The sequence below is a fragment of the Schistocerca serialis genome, chromosome 3, assembly GCF_023864345.2.
Source record: "Schistocerca serialis cubense isolate TAMUIC-IGC-003099 chromosome 3, iqSchSeri2.2, whole genome shotgun sequence".
Classification (NCBI taxonomy): Eukaryota; Metazoa; Arthropoda; class Insecta; order Orthoptera; family Acrididae; genus Schistocerca; species Schistocerca serialis.
Genome location: NC_064640.1, coordinates 372,941,556 through 372,957,057, shown reverse-complemented (window position 1 = coordinate 372,957,057; position 15,502 = coordinate 372,941,556).

The following is a 15,502-nucleotide window of genomic DNA, read 5'->3' as shown; positions in this document are numbered from 1 at the left end:
TAACATCTTAGGTCATCAGTCCCCTAGAACTTAGAACTACTTAAACCTAACTAACCTAAGGACATCACACACATTCATGCCCGAGGCAGGATTCGAACCTGCGACCGTAGCAGTCCCGCGGATCCGGAGTGCTGAGCCTAGACCCGCACGCCCACCGCGGCCGGCCCAAGGACACAGTTCAGATACTTTACATCATTTTGTAATACGAGAATTATCAGATTTTCACAATCCCTTCATCAGTTAACTTTTTATGTACTTGACCAGCCTGTGGACGTTATCATGCTTCTAAAAAAGACAACGATGCCAACATCAAGACAATCAGTTAAGTAAAAACTGTATATCTTAGTATGTGGATACACCCTTCGATGCAGATCACTTCCAAATAATAACTAATGTCCAGTATGAGGAACAATCATTGTATATGCAACAGTGAAGAGGCATATTACTTGGTGCGGGGTTGGATGAAGCTGATAGTTTGCCTATGAAGCGCTTTGGCGCATTGACATCCATTTGTCCAAGATCGTGGGTCACTTTTGTATGCTGCATCCATCAATGACTTTCTGAGCGAGGTAACCAATGCCTATTAAACACAAGACTCCGCTGTATTTTATATGGATATTCTATTAGTTGCTATATTAATCTTCCAGTGGCAAAGAATCCTAATTCTTACATTACGAGAGCTGATGTTCACCTTCTGTGTCTAGGCAGTTTTATTTCTTAGCTAGTGTTCGTGTCAATTCTACCTCAGTGATGATGCATGTGGCTCATCGGTCGGAATTTCTTTCTGGAGCGTATGGTAACCATTTACCCCTAATGAATTAAAGTAGCTCCTTCCTGAATGACCAAAAACAGTGGAGTCTGCAGGTTCCTAATGCACTTTCGGATGACAATTGTCTTGGGTTTGCAAAATTTCCTGCCGTTTGTGAATGGTCTTACTACGCACAGGACTCATACTCAGTGCCCTGTTGCATTATACCAGTCCCTTGCGCAGTAAGGCGATAACTTTAAGGGTTCTACAGAAAAGCTCCGTAGCTTCTGTTCCTAAAATTCTTGGGAAATCTCGTGACTTCCTCGGTATATTCTTTTCTAAATGCACCTTTTACCTCAATACCAAAAAGGGGCAACACGTACATACACTGCCGGAAAAAAAATTAATACCCCTGGAAAGACGACTTCGATTCTGATACGATGACGGTATGTGCTCGTATAAGACACAAAGGAAATAATAACATTAGCTTCCACTGGGCATTGATTTAAATCATGGGGAAAGCTGAAAATTCGTGCCGCACTGACATTTGAGTCCAGGTATCCTGCTTACTTGGCCGATGTAATGACCACTGAGATATCCCAACACAGTTGTCATGATTTCAACTTCATCTGCTAACAGATAGCGTAGTGGCATAGTATGGTGAGCGTACTGTAAGACCTTCAGTACACACACCATGAGATTATTTGACTTGTCGCTCTAACGAAGCAGGCGAGTGTCAGCAATATGTCTCGTGGTCTTATCGTGGCGTGTTTATCTTCTGCCGTTAGGTCAGATGATAGAAATGCCACTTGCACGCTTAGAGTAGCAGATTGACAGTGACCAACTTTAAACAGAACTTGATTAATTTTCACACACATTTATTAAAATAATAACAATCATAAACATTACTTAACTTGGTTCTGGATTACTTTTGAATGCATTATGGGAACAGCAGTGATCAATGTCTTGTAAATAATTACTATTAAAAACAGTCTTGATCACGATTTATTTTATAAGGTGACCGGTTTCGACCACTACTGTGGTCATCTTCAGACCTACAAGATGTATACAAAGCACTAATTAGAGGGCTACATGCATTAATGAAAATACATAGAGTTATACGGCTATAAAGCTATAAAACGTTGAATTACCATTGAGTGGGAACCCCTTTCTGTTGGAGAATCACAACTGGAGAAACCAGTGCACGTCTTACTTTATATAATGGAGGCTCCACCCACTTCTGACTGCATGATGTCATTATTAACCAATGAGTTATAAGTCGAATTACAATTTAAAATTTCTAAGTTAAAAGAACATTGTCAAGAATTAGAAATAAATATACATTAAACTTAGCTTATTTAACAGCTATTGTCAATTAAAAAGCGTTAAAAATATTTAAAAATGTAGGAAAATGGACTTCAGTTTGGCAGTACATGGGTTGCCCTCTCGTGGCCTGTCAGTGAACCATTTGGAACCACTGGTTGCTATGGTGAAGTTAGACGCCGTTGTAAAGATGAAGGAGCAAGCTTTTTCCACTGAAGTTGTTGTAGAGTCGATAGTTGAACTAGTGGTTGCCATGGTGAGGACAAACGCCAATGCAAAGATGTGGCAGCAGGCTTCTTTCCAATGAAGTTGTTGCGAAGTGGAATGGAAAAGACTGTGGCATCAGACGATGTATTACTTAATACCAAAATATCTTTTAACAAACAATGCCTGATGAATAATGTGATTCCTAATTATGTAAAAATTAGTTTTAATACCAGATCAAATATAGAAAAGTTTTTACGACAGAAGAGTAGCATTCTGTGGATCAGATCTGAAATTAAAGATGCATATAAAGAAAAAGATGCATTAAATCTTGAAATGTACAATTTACATTTAAAAATTAGCAGTCAGTTGTCACCATTAATATTTTCACAGCTACTTAACTTTACAGTTGAGAAAATTAATGCAGTGCGAGAAACTATTTTTAATAAACATAATAAGAAAATTGCAGCCCTTGTTAGTCACCAAAATATGTGTTCACAAGATGTTTCACCAAATGTACATCACTTCCATCCAAGAGTAACCAATGTAACTAAAATTTCTTTTACTCCTGCCAAGACAACACTTTTAAACAAAGGCCTAAAATATAATTTAGCTCCACAATTGAGCAATGCAAATATTAAACGTGTGATTGCTGATGTAAAGATTGCTGCAAAACATGCACAAGTTAGTAGGTCTGAAATATGTGACATTGCACGTAAAACTAAGAATGTTATTACTAATGAAAAAGATAAAAATAAACATAATAATGAATTAAAACTTGTAAAGCAAATCAACCAGAAGTTAATAACTAATAAAGCTATTGCAATCAAGGCAGATAAAGGGAATACTCTAGTCATTGTTAGCGAAGATGATTATGTTTCTAAAACTTTACAATTTTTTAACACTAATGGAATAACTGAGGTTAATAAAGACCCGACTTCAAGATTTCAAACAAAAATTAAAAAACTGATTGATGATAATGACTCTTTACTTTCACCTAAAGATAAAATAACACTTAAAGTTATGAACCCCACTTTACCTAAGTTGAGATCGCAAATCAAATTACACAAACAAAACTTACCAATTCGTCCAATTGTTAACAATACCAACTGTCCCTCTTATAACCTAAACAAAAAGCTCAATCAAATCTTAAAATCCTTCTATGTTTATGAAGAAAATTATAGTATTAAAAACAGTTTCGAATTAACTAAGTTAATTTATGATGTGGATATTCCAAAAAACGCAAGGTTTGCATCGTTAGACATCACAAATCTTTACACGAATATACCTATTCAAGAGACTATCTCTATTATTAATGATAACTTAACGCATCACAAAATCATGAGCCCCAAAGAAATAGTAGAATTCATTGAACTGTTAAGAATTACTCTAGATTTTAATTATTTTTCATTTAATAATAAAATATACATACAAGAAGATGGACTTGCAATGGGAAATTCCCTGGCTAGCACTATAGCAGATATCTTCGTCAACTATGTTGAAATCCAATTTTTCAAAAATAATCCAGAAATAACAAATAAAATTATATACTATAAAAGATATGTTGACGACACACTGCTATTATATAACAGCTCTAAGGAAGAAATTGATGCTTTCGCTAACAACTTAAATAATTTACATCCAAAACTTGTATTTACAGTAGAACATGAAAATAAAAATAGTATTAATTTCCTTGACCTCACAATTACAAAACAGAATGGAAGACATAATATTTCTATTTATAGAAAACCCACATCAACCGACGTAATAAGAAATGCTACATCATGCCATCCATTAAGATACAAAATGGCATTTTTTAAAACTGATACATAGGATACTGAAATTACCTCTCCAACATGATGCAATCCAAAAGGAAATTGATACATTAAAACAGATAGCAGTTGCTAACAATTATAATTCCCATCAGGTTGATCTGTTATATAAAAAATTACAAGAAAAAAATGATGCCGTTATAAATTCCAAGAAGAGATTTACACAAATGACATACATGGGACCTATCTCAGATAAAATAAATAAATTATTTAAGAACACAAGCGTGGCAATAGCATTTAAAACTAATAACCCCCTACAGATGAAACTGAAACACACAATTGGAGACGCAAATAGATACCAAAAGTCAGGTGTTTATAAAATAATATGTAATGACTGTGAGAAACAGTATATTGGCCAAACTGGCCGAAACTTTTTAACACGTTTCAGAGAACATACTACTGGTGCTGCACGTATCAAATCAATATTCGGTCAACATCTTGATGAATACAATCATTCTGAGGGTTGCATTTCTAGCAATTTGAAAATATTACATACTGTGCCGAAAGGACCACTGCTAAATACCTTGGAAGAAATTGAAATTTTTTCACTTCACAAAAGTAATCCATTATCTGTTTTAAACGAACAACTTCAGTTCAAAGACAAACATTTCTTTGAGATTTTCGATGATCTGCTTTAGAATGTCTACTCTTCTGTATTTGTTTTAAAAAAAGGTCTTTCAAATTATTAAGACTTTTAGCAAATATTTTATCTTTACATTGTAATTGTATTTTACCAAACATTATTTTATGATTGACTATCTGTTTTAGAATTATTGCTTTTATGCTTTTAAACTGCTAATTCACATCGTTTTATTTTATTATTGACAATGGCTCATAATTTAATAATTTTATAATTTTAAGTTCTTTCAATTTTATTTGCTTATATGACTGGTATGTAACTTGAGGAATAGCAATGCCTTATAAAAAAAAAATGGCACTTGTAATCTACATACTAACTTCATAGATAATATTTCATATATACGGTCAACTACTTCGTAGTGTATTTGTGCAGCATGAGTTATATATATCAGCTACAGATTATTGTAGCTTACTCTTTTCGTTTCAATAAAGACAAGTTGCTGCTCAATAATACATCGTCTGACGCCACAGTCTTTTCCATTCCACTTCGCAACAACTTCATTGGAAAGAAGCCTGCTGCCACATCTTTGCATTGGCGTTTGTCCTCACCATGGCAACCACTAGTTCAACTATCGACTCTACAACAACTTCAGTGGAAAAAGCTTGCTCCTTCATCTTTGCAACGGCGTCTAACTTCACCATAGCAACCAGTGGTTCCAAATGGTTCACTGACAGGCCACGAGAGGGCAACCCATGTACTGCCAAACTGAAGTCCATTTTCCTACATTTTTAAATATTTTTAACGCTTTTTAATTGACAATAGCTGTTAAATAAGCTAAGTTTAATGTATATTTATTTCTAATTCTTGACAATGTTCTTTTAACTTAGAAATTTTAAATTGTAATTCGACTTATAACTCATTGGTTAATAATGATATCATACAGTCAGAAGTGGGTGGAGCCTCCATTATATAAAGTAAGACGTGCACTGGTTTCTCCAGTTGTGATTCTCCAACAGAAAGGGGTTCCCACTCAATGGTAATTCAACGTTTTATAGCTTTATAGCCGTATAACTCTATGTATTTTCATTAATGCATGTAGCCCTCTAATTAGTGCTTTGTATACATCTTGTAGGTCTGAAGATGACCACAGTAGTGGTCGAAACCGGTCACCTTATAAAATAAATCGTGATCAAGACTGTTTTTAATAGTAATTGGTTCTGGATGCTATTTATAATTGACAGTCTGAAGTTCCTTTGGTATTGGTACGTTAATCTTATTCTGACATATATCTCTGATACTTGACAAAAGTGTCTATAGATTTATCTTCATGGCTATGTACAGGAATATGGTAATCTTATTAGGCGCAGACTGAAACTTGACTATAGACTGATACAGACAAATGTAGAACTCGTACAGACTCGTACAGACTAATGCAGACAGACTAATCGGAGGTCTGTACACTCGTTATAATACCTCGCGCGTTCACGTATCACTGCGCCAGTGTGATCCGTGAGGAGAAAATGTTCTACGTTAGCAGCAATCTCATTGGCTGCGTTACATATTAATACGCAGATCGGCGGAAGCAGAATTTGGTCCGTCTCTATGGCAGCGCCATCTCGTAGTGCGGGGACGGACGAGCGCTGCGCTGTTGTGCTTAGTGGAGCGCGCTCTAGTGGGAAAGTTGTGTACTCGCTGACTACGCGGAACTATGTACACAACACATAGCTACCAGAGCGCCCTCTGTGCCTACCCTTTAATAGGAATACTCACAGCCAGAAGGCTCAGTGTCGTGCAAACTTGTGAAGCAAGCAGCCAACCATGCCACGAAGACGCACTTATGCTTTCTACAGCCTACTGAGGGAGTTTGAAAGGGATCGAATTGTGGCCTTCCATTGTTGGGATGGTCCTTTCAGAGAACTGCTACACTAGTTGGACGTGCTGCGTTAGTTGTGCAACGATGCTGGTATCAGTGGTCATGTGAACATTCTCACACTTGTAGACGAGGTTCTGGACGTCCATACAACACAGACACCAGCCAGGATCGTCGTGTTGTGCGGGCAGCAGTGGCAATTCGTACAGATGCCACAGTACAGATAAGAGGGTTTGTGAGGCCAGACACGTCAACATGAACTATTCTGAACCGGTAATTAGTACTGGGACTACTGGACCTCCAGACCATCTGCCACTCACTCCACAACATTGACATGCACGGGTCAGATGGTGCCGTCGGAGGATCACTTGGAAGATGGAATGGCGCGCCATGGTTTTCAGGGATGAAAGCACATTCTGCCTGCACATAGACCTGGTGAGCGCTGCCCCGTAGAGTGCGTTCATCCAAGACACATTGGCCCCACACCACCCCTTATGGTCTAGGGCATGATAAACTACAAATCTCGTTCACCTTTGGTGTCTCTGGAGAGGACGCTAACCAGTGCCCAGTACGTGCAAAACGTTGTTAGACCCACGTTTTGCCGTTCTTGCAACCGGAAGGTGATGTGTTGTTCCAGTGCTCGCCCACACACTGCCCGTGAAACTCAATATTCACTGCAAGACGTGCAGCAACTTCCTTGGCCAGCACGATCTATGGATTTGTCTCCAATCGAGCACGTGTGAATTATGATGGAACGAGAAGCGACCTGTGTAACTCGTCAACAGTAGCTCTTACAGAACTACGTGAACAGGTCAACTAGATGTGGAATAATGTATCCCAGGACAGTATTTGCCATCTGTACGATCGACTGGATGCCAGAGTCAGCACCTGCATTGCCGCCTGTGCAGGCTACACCACTTACTAATATGGATATTGCAACATGGGCTGATGCCTGGGCCCTATGAACCGCTTGTGCTATTGATCTGTAAATATAATCATTTCATGTACTCCATATGCACTGTTGCAACATTAAATCTTGAGTGAATTCTAAACCTCTAAAAGGGTGTACGATTTTTTCCAGCAGTATATTTGGAAAACGTTAAATGATGAAAGTTGTCGTGATAACTTTTCGCATCGATTATATTCCGTTATGCTGTTGTTCAGTTTACATGCTGATTATGATGATTAACGATTTCATAAAAATTTATTAAGTGATATAACGTAGCCATACCGTTTGAAGAACTATCTTCTTATGCTGTGACACGCCCGGGTTCCCGGGTTCGATTCCCGGCGGGGTCAGGGATTTTCTCTGCCTCGTGATGGCTGGGTGTTGTGTGATGTCCTTAGGTTAGTTAGGTTTAAGTAGTTCTAAGTTCTAAGGGACTGATGACCATAGATGTTAAGCCCCATAGTGCTCAGAGCCATTTGAACCATTTACACTGTGAAGGACTTGTTTACAGACTTAGTGGAACTGTGTAGTAGTTGACTTCCAGATATTAGGAACTCTCACTTGTTTTGCTCGTATAAGACGCAAAGGAAATAATAATATTAGCTTCCACTGGACATTGATTTAAATCATGGAGAAAGCTGAAACTTTGTGTCGCACTGAGATTTGAGCCCAGGCCTCCTGCTTTCTAGGCAGATGTTGTGGTGTCACCGCCAGACACCACACTTGCTAGGTGGTAGCCTTTAAATCGGCAGCGGTCCGTTAGTATACGTCGGACCCGCGTGTCGCCACTATCAGTGATTGCAGATCGAGCGCCGCCACACGGCAGGTCTAGTCTAGAGAGAATCCCTAGCACTCGCCCCAGTTGTACAGCCTACTTTGCTAGTGATGGTTCACTGTCTACATACGCTCTCATTTGCAGAGACGACAATTTAGCATAGCCTTCAGGTACGTCATTTGCTACGACCTAGCAAGACGCCATATTCAGTTACTATAATTACTATCTTCAAGAATGTATTCTGAACAGGTAATATTGTGAATCATGTACCGTCAAGAGCGACGTTCATCATTAATGGATGAAAGTTAAGTAGCAAACTAATTACGTCCACTTTTTGAATTCTCATTCCTTGTCATGTTCCAGACCTCACGTCAGTATAGTTCTTTCCTCCTCACGCCAGGCTGCGTCAGCTAAAGCGCGTGCATTTCGGCCTCCACTCGTAACAAGGTGTTGGCTCTTCCGCTAACACAAAAGATGTAATGACCACTGCGCTACCCCTACACAGTTGTCATCGCAACTTTATGGAATACTCTAGTACGCCTACTGCCAGACCTAAATTCTCAACTTACCCACACACTACTGATGCAGTGACCCTTGCCTATTATTCTCATTACTCGTGGCATTTTGCTGATTCCCTTAAGAGTTCGAGCATGGTGTGCATACGCACTGAAGTGATCATTGACTGTCCTCAGCTTAAGTGTATATGTAGGGTCTTTTCTTTTGGGCATGTCCAATGGAGTAGAAACCGCATATATTTTGCTATTACATGCCACATGGCAAGCAGAAAACCATGCTCTTTGCGTTGAGCAAACCTGTTCCATTTGTTTAGCTGTGCTCTGCTAGGAAACCATCGTAGTGTGGGTATTCTGAGACTCATAGAGTGTTGTGTCATTTAAACTGTTATGTGATATTGGAAGGAAAATTTATGGGAAAGAGAAAAAATGGTTCAAATGGCTCTGAGCACTATGGGACTCAACTGCTGTGGTCATTAGTCCCCTAGAACTTAGAACTACTTAAACCTAACTAACCTAAGGACATCACACACATCCATGCCCGAGGCAGGATTCGAACCTGCGACCGTAGCAGCCGCACGGTTCCGGACTGCGCGCCTAGAACCGCGAGACCACCGCGGCCGGCTGGGAAAGAGAACCAAGAAAGGAAAAGAAGTACTTTATCGTGTATTGGAAGTACAGCAGCTCTGGCAGAGCTTTGGAGTCTATATGAAAGCCTAGAAATAAAGCATTGCAGAAGACAGAGGGAACCGGCAGGCACAGCAGCAAGGCTGCAACAGCTTGCTACAACAAGGCTGTTTATTCATCCTGAGACGACCCCGGCTTGGTACCACATTCGTGATGATGCAGCACCAAGGCACTGAGGTTGCCTCCAGGGTGGTGCCATAGTCCACCTGTCTCGCACCGCCGTTCATCACAGCAAAATTTCTCACCGAGAGGTTGGCTTCCACTGCCAGTATTGGGCCATACACAGCACTGCTGACGCCACCAGTTTGCCGCGCGACCAGCCTTAATGCGTCATGTGTGGCTAAGCTGGTGTCAGCAATCCTGGACGCATGTCACAGCATCAGGCCAAGCAACTGCTGTCAAGAAACTGCACACAGCGACCAATCATGTGACGAGAGGGGGCGTGGCCACTGCACTGCAGCACTGTTGCTACACGAGTGATAACAAAGAACTTGTCTCCTTAATACAGGGTTATTACAAATGATTGAAGCGGCTTCACAGCTCTACAATAACTTTATTATTTGAGATATTTTCACAATGCTTTTCACACACATACAAAAACTCAAAAAGTTTTTTTAGGCATTCACAAATGTTCGATATGTGCCCCTTTAGTGATTCGGCAGACATCAAGCCGATAATCAAGTTCCTCCCACACTCGGCGCAGCATGTCCCCATCAATGAGTTCGAAAGCAAATGAAGCGAGCTCGCAGTTCTGGCACGTTTCTTGGTAGAGGAGGTTTAAACACTGAATCTTTCACATAACCCCACAGAAAGAAATAACGTGGGGTTAAGTCGGGAGAGCGTGGAGGCCATGACATGAATTGCTGATCATGATCTCCACCACGACCAATCCATCGGTTTTCCAATCTCCTGTTTAAGAAATGCCGAACATCATGATGGAAGTGCGGTGGAGCATCATCCTGTTGAAAGATGAAGTCGGCGCTGTCGGTCTCCAGTTGTGCCATGAACCAATTTTCCAGCATGTCCAGATACACGTGTCCTGTAACGTTTTTTTCGCAGAAGAAAAAGGGGCCGTAAACTTTAAACCGTGAGATTGCACAAAACACGTTAACTTTTGGTGAATTGCGAATTTGCTGCACGAATGCGTGAGGATTCTCTACCGCCCAAATTCGCACATTGTCTGTTCACTTCACCATTAAGAAAAAATGTTGCTTCATCACTGAAAACAAGTTTCGCACTGAACGCATCCTCTTCCATGAGCTGTTGCAACCGCGCCGAAAATTCAAAGCGTTTGACTTTGTCATCGGGTGTCAGGGCTTGTAGCAATTGTAAACGGTAAGGCTTCGGATTTAGCCTTTTCCGTAAGATTTTCCAAACCGTCGGCTGTGGTACGTTTAGCTCCCTGCTTGCTTTATTCGTCGACTTCCGCGGGCTACGCGTGAAACTTGCCCGCAAGCGTTCAACCGTTTCTTCGCTCACTGCAGGCCGACCCGTTGATTTCCCCTTACAGAGGCATCCAGAAGCTTTGAACTGCGCATACTATCGCCGAATGGAGTTAGCAGTTGGTGGATCTTTGTTGAACTTCGACCTGAAGTGTCGTTGCACTGTTATGACTGACTGATGTGAGTGCATTTCAAGCACGACATACGCTTTCTCGGCTCCTGTCGCCATTTTGTCTCACTGCGCTCTCGAGCGCTCTGGAGGCAGAAACCTGAAGTGTGACTTCAGCCGAACAAAACTTTATGAGTTTTTCTACGTATCAGTAGTGTGTCGTGACCATATGTCAATGAATGGAGCTACAGGGAATTTGTGAAATCGCTTCAATCATTTGTAATAGCCCTGTACTATTTTATTGAAGCCCCCACCCTGCAGTATCCTAGCCGCGACCCCCAGCCGCCGACCAGCACAGCACAACAAGTATCTCCACACCTCCGTGCCTATTTTAGTCGGTGGCAGAAGTGTTAGTGTCATCTCCAGTGAACATGAGATGATCCAACCTGCACGCAGCATGAGGTCGCAACTACAGCAAGCACTAGTATCGCAGTGAGATGAGTGAGAAAACTGGTGATCTGCTTGTGGATGTGGAAGAGATGAGGCCTAGACAGGAAGTACATTGTAATTTGAGAGTTACTTTGTTCAGGCCAGAGGAACCACCTGACGTATAGTGGTTGCTTGTTAATTGTAAGGAAGGCTATTTAAAATTCGATGTACAAACTGCAACTTATTAGTGCATATTGCATTATGTATGGAATCTGTGTCGTAGTATGCTGGTCGTTCTACCATTATGGGCATACAGCCAGGCAGCGTCTGGAATTTATAAAGTCCATGATAAGGTGTAAATAATAAGTATGGTATAATTCTTAGTGTGTGAATGGTTGTGGATGTGGAAAGTGTATACTATTTTGTGAATAGTAGTTAGCGGCTTTGCATTGGCAGAGCGAGAGACTAAAGTTACGTCCGAGTCAGAGGCAGTACGAGTGGTACTAGGTAAAATAAGAACGTTTAACGACAGATAAGTCGGATTTACAGGGACAGGCTACAACTATGGATGAACAGTTAGCATTTATCCGACCATCTTTACCTAAAGTGGATCTAATCTGACTGTGTTTTATTACTCCCTTTTCTGAGAGGGTAACTGATGATGTGATATCTTTTTAGGAGCACCTGAAGAAATCGGCAGAAAAGGGTAATTGGTTGGATAATCAGTCGTTACAGGTGACAAAACTGCGATTGACAGGTTAGGCAAAAACGTTTGTTAGCTACGCAATTCTTTTAAAAAACCCACAGCCATGTAATATAGCGGAGGGGAGGGGGGAAGGGCGATGGGGAGGGGGTAGAGGATATGAATGAGATAATACTGCAGGAAGCTGAGCATAGAGTGCTCGATACATTCGTGAGTGACCTGTCACCCGACATGTTGAGACAGGTTCCCTAGGAGATCTGTATTCTGCTGCTAGATTGCCACCGTAATTCGAGGAAATTGATATAGCAACTCGCGCACGCGATACGCCGGGTATTCTCCAGTAATGTGAAGTGCTGTAAGTTTGGCAAACAGGACACGTTCAGAGGCAGTATTGGTAGCCTCATTGGGGGTAGGATGGTTATCAGCAGCAAAATAACGCAACCGGAAATGGACGTAAACACCAAAAGGAAACCCAAGTCCTCTGTGAGGCGTTCCCGGTAAATTCCGTTGCAGCAAATAAGTACGCAGCTGCGGAGTGTGCTATAATAGTGAGTGTGAAGGAAAAAAAAGATAGGATTTTGTTGGACACAGGGGCGCAAGTGTCAGTAGCAAGCAGAGACCTTGTGGGTCAGAAACAATTGAATTCACCAAGCTATATGTTGTGTGGGGTAGGAGATAGTTGAATCCCTATGGTCACTTGCCCACTGCATTCGTAATAGACGATGTCGTTGCGTCAACATTTGAACATATAGGGGTGGTCTGCTGTGGAGCTCCATGTTCAACAATGTCCGATGAATGGTGTGCTCCGAAACACTTGTGCGTGGATCAGCATTGTCCTCTTTTGGCAGAGATGCCACATATCATCTATCCTGCTTTACAGAGCAGACAATCTTCCGATCCCCACGTTCTGTGAACAGTCATAGGCCTCCAACCATTTAGCGTCTAGTGGTAGTTTCACTGTCCTTCTACCTCTTTCCGTAGGTATTCTCGACAGTAGCACGTGAATATTCGACTAGCTTCTCCGTTTTCAAAATACTCGTTCACAGGCTCGGCGTAATAAAAATCTGCCTTTTGTGAAATTCACTTATCTCAATAGATTTCCCCATTTGCAACCCGTATCTTCGCTAGTGTGATCCCCCGTCGACGTCTGCTCCGATACCGATACTTTTGTTAGAGCGTCACTTGCCCGCAGTGCCATCAGGCGGCATCCAACACAGTAATGTTTTGGCTTAGTGGTGTATTGTAAACATGAGCTAGGTTTTCACAGAACTGAAGGTAGGTGTTCCGTGTCCCGCCCTCTCAACACTGCATCTGCAGGAATGCTGAAGAAGGTCAACACTGTCTCTAGTACACAGTCACTGCAGTGATTCTGTGAGGGAGGTCTGCATACATCAATTGATGGTGTTAGAATATGCCCCTATCACTAACGCACTTATGAAAATTTGCTAAGTGATATAACTACTACGTGAAAACTAGTTTTATCACGTGGCAAGTCTTCTTTACAGAAGTAATGGAATTGTAGTTCTTGTATTCTGGTACAAAACGTCACAATGATCCACCCTCGTTTGGTACATGGATGGATATCTCGGTAGAGACATCACTAGTCAATCTGTGGGGTCCTCTTGCAAAAAAATTATGATAAGTTGCTTTTCCACTGCTCGTAGCTTCAGTTCTCGCAACTAACATGAAAAACATTCTACAGTACGCGTTTTACTAACTAATGGAGACATTACTAACATAGAATACCCTAAGTCAGCAGAGCTAAATCATGTTGAGTCCTACTTTTTCACAATCAGCTATCTATTTTCTTTCGAAGTAGTATGACTAGTAATGTATGTACGTTTCCCACAACTGTTGTCTATATTCTTTAGAGCCTGATAATGTTTTTATAGTAAGAGGAGAAGATTACTACATATTATATTAGCTTAAATGACGTTTGAAACAAAGCATCACAGATTTTTGATATATATCATTGTAAGTTAAAATTTTTTGTGCGCAGTTATTAATTCGGTAGGCTAGTGTTATTCCTTGTTACCAGTTTTGTGTGTTTGAGTGGTATTTAGCTTAACTTGTTATCCATACTTTGTAACCAGAGATTCTGTTATTATATTTGGTGCAACCATCCAACTGGCTGCTTGCCCGGCAGGCGGCTGTCATTGACATGCATGGGAAAAAAGCCTCACCCCGAGCCATAGGTTCTGTTTCTTTCTGCCCAGCCAGTGGCTACCATGGGTGGCTTGATGTGATTCGTGCACCCTCAGTACACAGCCTTCTTTCGGCCCGTTCACTTCTGAGGTAGGTACCAATGCCTGGGACAGGTACCGGGGACCCACGGGTCAGTGACATATCTTTATTATCTAGCCCAAAAGCAAGTACGTAGCACGTCATTCACAGCACGATGCGGCTCAACTACACATCTCAGGGTCACACCACACACACACCTGACTCATCGTTATGTACACTATGCTGACAACTGCAACACACCTGGCCACCCTAGCGTGTGCTGTTGTTCTTTTTGGCTTAGGTGGCTGCATGGGAGTAAACGGCGTGTTCTGAGTTCGGTTCTTATTCTCAGCTCGGACAGATTGGATTCATATGTGACAAAGTTGTAGATCATCAAAAATTGTTTCACAAACGACAGGAGCTACGACGTGGAGTCTTCTGCTTCCCCCGCCCCCCCCCCCCTCCCGCCCTCAGACAACGGTCGCCCAGATAGCAGCTCTGGTCACTACAAATGGGAGTACAGTTGGCAGCCAGCTCTAGTAGTGTACATTTTGTGGGTCGACACTGCTACAACGTTTATGCACTGCTCCAACTGTAAGGCGTAAATTGTTTATAAAGTGGTAATAATAATAACAATAGGATGTGCAAATAGAGCACTCTGAAATTGGAGAGAAGCAACGGAGGGTACAATGTGAGTTGTAGGGGAATATGGGAATTGTGGGGTATGTACTGACTTTGAGAGGATGACCTTGAGGAGGGAGGGGGGTGAATTTAGGGGGAGGCCTGACCTCGAGGGGGATGTAGGATGGGGTGACCTTTTGGGGGTAGGTGGATGTGTCGGATGTCGGAGCACTGTTATACACAGATCAAAAACTCTTCTGTGAATGCTGGTACAGCACTATTGAAGTACTGTTTCAGAAGTTACACAAAATAAGAACAGGAGTTGGACAAAAATACGGAAATATCACAAGAAATGCATGCTTGAATATTAAAACAGGTGATAACGAAGACTCCAGATTGAGCTGTTGTATTTGATCACGAATGGCTCGTGTGCGATGCTCTCAATACGTTGCACATGATAGGACCGACTCCACCAACGTAATGACTGCAGTTATC